This window comes from Erpetoichthys calabaricus, chromosome 13, assembly GCF_900747795.2.
Source record: "Erpetoichthys calabaricus chromosome 13, fErpCal1.3, whole genome shotgun sequence".
NCBI classification, from domain to species: domain Eukaryota; kingdom Metazoa; phylum Chordata; class Cladistia; order Polypteriformes; family Polypteridae; genus Erpetoichthys; species Erpetoichthys calabaricus.
Window position 1 is genome coordinate 33,666,164 of NC_041406.2, and position 6,000 is coordinate 33,672,163.

Below are 6,000 nucleotides of genomic sequence, written 5' to 3' on the forward strand. Positions count from 1 at the left end.
AAAAGAAGTGATGCTGTATGTTTACAATATGCACAGTGGCTCTAAATATTTAAGTGATGAAAACCAGCAAAAGCAAACAAAACCATTCATCTTCTTCTTCCTTCAGACATTAGTCAAAAATCAAAGAGGACAAAAAAATGAATCCTACCATAAAGATCTCTGTACACTCGCTCATCTAACCTTCTCCAAATGCCAGTTTGTCAAAAGACGACCCCTGCTGGTTCTTTTCTGGTTTTATATGCTGGGAACAGACTAACTGGTCAGACTGGCACACCAAAAACAGTGACGCCATCATTCCAGAAGGAAGCACCCTATTTCCCAGTGTCTCTACTTACCATGCACATGTGCTCGCACCCCCTCTTTCAGGTTATTTCCTGAACTTGTCTGGGATTTTAATTCTGACAGCTCCTTGCACAACTGGCATATGTGCTCTTGACATACCGGTACCTTCCGCGACACATGCAGACTCAAGTGGATATCCTTCCTCAGCAGGTATGAAGTAACACCACGATGTTGGTGTGCCGGCAATCGAGGGTTTAAAATGAGCGACAGGCCTCCTCACCCTGAACTGAACCACCAGTGACGCTTCCTTCTGTGGCGTGCCTTCATGTTGTTGTGCCAGCTATTTCTCTCCCTGTGCCTCTATGAACACACCTCACAGGTAAGCCCACATTTCATAACTTCAGTTAGCCCTTTACGAATTTGACATTCATGGTTTCGGTTACGGCCATGAACAGTTAAATTTTTGGAGCTTGTCAAAAGATCACAGAAACTAACAGAAGATGCATATGCCAAGAATATGTAAATGCTACTCAAAATAGTTTGTGTCACATAAAATCATAAAATATATAAATATTAGTGTTATTTAATATTCGTTAGCTTAAGTGCATATCATTTATATGAAAAGTTATTTTTGGTGAAAAAAAAGAGCTGTGAGATCTGCGCCTGCTACCTTCTGCCTTCACTGCTCCTTTAGTTATTTACCAGCAAGCCGGCGATTCTCGAAAGAATCGCAAATCCAAGAATGGGAATCACCTCATGGAGGGTGGGTGCGTCCTGGGAAATGTCATTTAATTAAATAAACATATTTGTACTAAAGTGGTTTCTTTTTGGAGTTGTGACTCATGTGGTTGTGGTGTTTCAGAAGCGCGTTGTTGGCGCCTTGTTTCCATCAGGACGTAAATGCATGACAATATCACGGTGAAACGGAGGCTGACCGTCATCATTTTGAAACACAATTGCCAGTTCATTAACGATGGGAACATTGTATCGTCTCGGATCCTGTTGTTTGTCCTTTATTAGCACTAAGGCAATTGTAGTTGGTGCCACACAGTCCGCCTCTGCTTTTGTATTGGCTTCTCTTTCAACCTCATGTAGTATTTTCATAGAGTTTGCTAATGGGTGATTGTTTATGACTTCAGCTACGTTTCTCATTATTAGCTCTGTGGTTGATATACTGCGTCATCCAGATGTAAAACGTACATTTGGGCAAATTTGCGGTGGTGATTTGGCTCAGGGTGCACTGTTCCAATCCGATACAATATTTGTCAACACACGCGAAAGCAGTATGGGCCATTCCCAGGGGGGAAGCCGGTGCGTGATGAAATATCATGGAGGGTGGGTGCTTCCTGGAACAGTTCATTTCAACGCGCTTCTGTTATTATTTTTCTTCATGCAGTCTCGTTTTTGTTTTTTTATGGCTGTGTCATCGTATATGCGGTGGTGTGGCCGTTCGCATCCGGGCGGCTGTACAACCTGGCGTGCACGCTTTACCTCAGGTATACTTCACAGGTCGTAGGCATGGTAAAGTTTCCATTTAATCCCATTTGAACTACAGCGGTTTCTTTGTGTGGGCGCGTTCGTTCATTGTTTTTATCCATGTTGTTTGGGCGCCACCTACTGACTCTGGTTTGAACTAAAGCGGTTTGTTTGTGTGGGCGCCACCTACTGACTCTGGGAAGCAGCCGCGTTGTCGTTTACTGTTAGGAATTATAATTGCACTTACGTTAGTTGAGCTGTTTCGTTTTTGAGCAGTGACTCCTTTGCCTGGGAGCTGTTTCGTGCACTTCATTTGTCTAGCGGGTGTGTTTTCTGTGGCTGTGTCGTTAGCTATGGGTGGGGTTGTTGCAGTGGCGATCACACTGGTAGGCGTGTTTTCTGTGGCTATGTCGTTAGCTATGGGCGGGCTCGTTGCAGTGGCGATCACACTGGTAGGCGTGTTTTCTGTGGCTGTGTCGTTAGCTATGGGCGGGCTCGTTGCAGTGCGGCAGTGCGCTTCGATGCGCCCTGCGCCCTGCGTCCATAACCTTCAGTTAGTAATATGGATCAGATTTGGTCATCTGCTGAAGGCTGGTTCGTACTCAGTCACCTCAATCGGAAACCCACGTAGAGCTAGCCATCCTTCTCGGCTCTCTCCTTTCTCAAGCTAGCCAGGAGACCAATGCCATGGTACAAAATGAAAGCAGAGATCAAAGCCAGAGATGAGTCCTAACTGAAATATGAATCCTACCACTAGGGCCTACTTGAATACAAAACTAGTTACTGCTAAAGACTGCACAGACGTAGTACCCACGAATCGTCACTACTCGATCATATCTAGTGACAAACGTGATCATGTAAACTAAACTCAAGACAATATAATGCAAATAAAATACAATGGATACAAAATTCAACTTTTAAATTATCGAATAAATGCAAAACTGTCTTTGAAAATAAAAGCTATATGTCTATTAACCTCAAAACAATCAAAATTATACACATAACAAATGTTAGCAATGACAGCTACACAGTACCCCTTCACTCTCTGGACATTTTATAGTGCTGTAGATTTAATTTTAAATTGGATACATTTGCCATTTTTGCTCATCAATCGACACTCAATAACCCATAATGACAAAGTGAGAACGTGTTTTCAGAAAGGTCTGCAAAGTTATTAAAAATCAAAAACTGAAATATGTCATTCACAGAAGTATTCAGACCCTTGTGTGACCCCCAAAAACTTGGCACACCTGGGTTTGGGCTGTTCTTCCCATTCGTCCTGGTCATCTTCAGGCCTCACCATACAGCAGATGTTCTACGAGGTTTAAGTGTGGGCTTTGGCTGGGCCACTCGAGGGCAGTCAGAGACCACTCCAAATTGTGCTCAGGTGTATCCTGTTTGCTTTAGTTCTCCTTGAGATGTGTCTATAGCGTGACTGGAATCCACCTGTGCCAAACTGAATTGATTGGACATTATTTAGAAAGGCACACGGGAACCTGTTTATATATAGTACCACAATTCACACTGCATGTCAGGACAAAAATCAAGCCATGAAGTCCAAGGAACTCTCTTTAGTCCTCGAAACATAGATGAGGGACAGAGGATAAAACCAAATCAAAGGTTTAAGTGTGCCTAGGAGCACAGTGATTTAAATTATTGTGAAAAGGAAGAAGTTTGGCTGCCATTTTGCCATCATATGTCACACACGTACACATGAGGGACAGTTTACAGGCTCAAATACTGTTATTTGTCAGCCAGACCGAGGATCGGCGCTCTCACCTGATCCTCTCTCCTCTTATCTCTCTGCAGCCCAGCCGAAGACCTTGACTCTTAATGACATTACTATTGACCCACCCACTGTTGACATCACGTCTAGCCAACCCTGATGACATCATTTCTGCTACCCAGAATTCCCCTTTCTGCCACATCTGTTCTTGTTCCAGCTATACTGACTCCACCTCTTCCTTCTACCCACCATATTTATAGAGCAGTCTCAATCTGTTAGTCAGTTAAATTGTGAACTCCACTTTTTGAGACGTGTTTTCTTTGCTCTGATGTTTTTCAGTATATGGGGTGGTCATCCTCAAACCTTTTTTGGTCAGCTGCCTGATATTTTATCACACATATTATACAAAAGTTACGGTTTGAATACTCGTATTAAAAATAATTCAATATTTGAATGACGTCTAAGTGCTACTACTCACACTCTTATACTTAATGTGCCTTCATATGCTTCATTGTTATTAATATTTTTGCTTTTTTGCTTGGATTGTGTCTGCAAAGCATGCATTGCTAATGACTTGTCCACTGCACAGCCTTCACTTGAAAAACACCACCCATCACAAAAAACAGGGTTATGCCAAATAGTATATAAGGTGAAGTGGCCACTCTTTCTGGCCTTGAAGATTTTGGATTCTACACTTAAAACAAGCAACGGTGGTGTTAAGATGTAGTACTTAAAGATATTATTAGAGTAAAACACTTTTGGAGTGTTTCATTGACGTTGGTTTTTGGGATGACATCTCTTGTGCGTGGCTGTGATTGATAGAAGAGCTACATTACAAACGCTAGCCCAACAGGTGGGGTCTATCACATGTCACTGGCTGTCCACACACACTCTTCAACACCATTTGAAGCAGCAAGGTCTTCTTGCTCACCACCCATTGCTTCGGATACCTTTGACCCTCCACAAATAGGTAACTGCAACGATACCAACAACACCTCCAATGGCATGATGGCTGACATTGCATTGTATTTTTGGACGAGTCCCCTGTTTACTGCATCTTGATGTAAGGATCCATGGATGAAGGTACTGTGTGAAACTCTCCTGGAGACATGCTTAGCACCAGGTGTTATGGTATGGGCTGCCACTGGGCCCCACTCCTGTTCCTGCCTTATACTGTATGTGTTGCCAGTAACTTGGCCAGCCAGTGATACATTACAGAGGTGTTAGAGGCTTAAGTGGTACATTATCTAGAGAGGTTCCCTGGTACCACATTCCAAAAGGGTGATGATCGACCACATGTCGCATGAAGCGTCCTACAGTTCCTGAATGACCATCATGTGCCACTGGATTTGTTTGCCATTAAGTATGTCTGGCACATGGTCAGACAAAACCTGTTGGGCCAGACAACAGCAGTGATTACCACCGATGAACTTTGGACACCTATAGTCACTGCAATACACAAACACACGTCCAACATCTATTCTTGTTCTTGCCAGACCATGTACAAGTGGTTATATCTGTCAGTAGTGGATATTACGAGTTCCACCTTTGTGATTAAGCTGTACACTATGTATCATAATCAAATCTGCCATGCAAATATCACTTTGATATCTCAGGTATTTCTTGGTGTTGTAATTTTTAATGGCCAATAGTGTTTATATACATACATATATATATATATATATATATATATATAAATATACACACATATATATATATATATATATATATATATATATATATATATATATATATATATATATATATATATATATATATATATATATATATATATATACACACATATACATATATATATATATATATATATATATATATATATATATATATATATATATATGTTACGGCCAAAACCCAAAGTCATGAGCAGCGATTTGTTGCGTACTTAGTAGTGCATTTGCATCGAGTGTAGCCTTGGCGGCTCTTGTTCAGAAAGCAGACCCCACTTGGTTGTTTCACAATAATTAAGATTAGGTATATAAGTAGGTTTCACATTTCTGTTATCATTTTAGCCCTAAAATAGTGACTTAACATCAGGGACCTATTTTATTGATCTTAAGGTTTGTGTTTGGGCGAGGGGAAGGCCATCTCAAGTGGCATCCTCTTTCTGAACAAGACCCGTCTTGAGCAGTTTCTCATGCAGAATGGAAAACTCATTTCTGAATCTGCATCTGAAAGTTTTTAAGCATCTTCGCACCTTGAGTGGACAGTCTTACATTAGCACATCGGATTTTGGCCAGGGAGTTGTCGCCACTTCACTAAATTTCCGGCCAAAATAGCATATACACTGGTCATTTCTAGTAATTCAAACTTTGGCCACACCTCGCGGCCAAAATGTGAAATGGCCGGCCAATTCAGGAACTGGCTGAACTTCGGGTTTTGGCCGTAACATATATCCTAGGGGCTATTCCCCCTGCTCGCTTTGCTCACCAACCCCCGGGCCTGTGCTACGCACTAAACTCTTTGCGGTTCTACTTGCTTATGGGGATACGGAT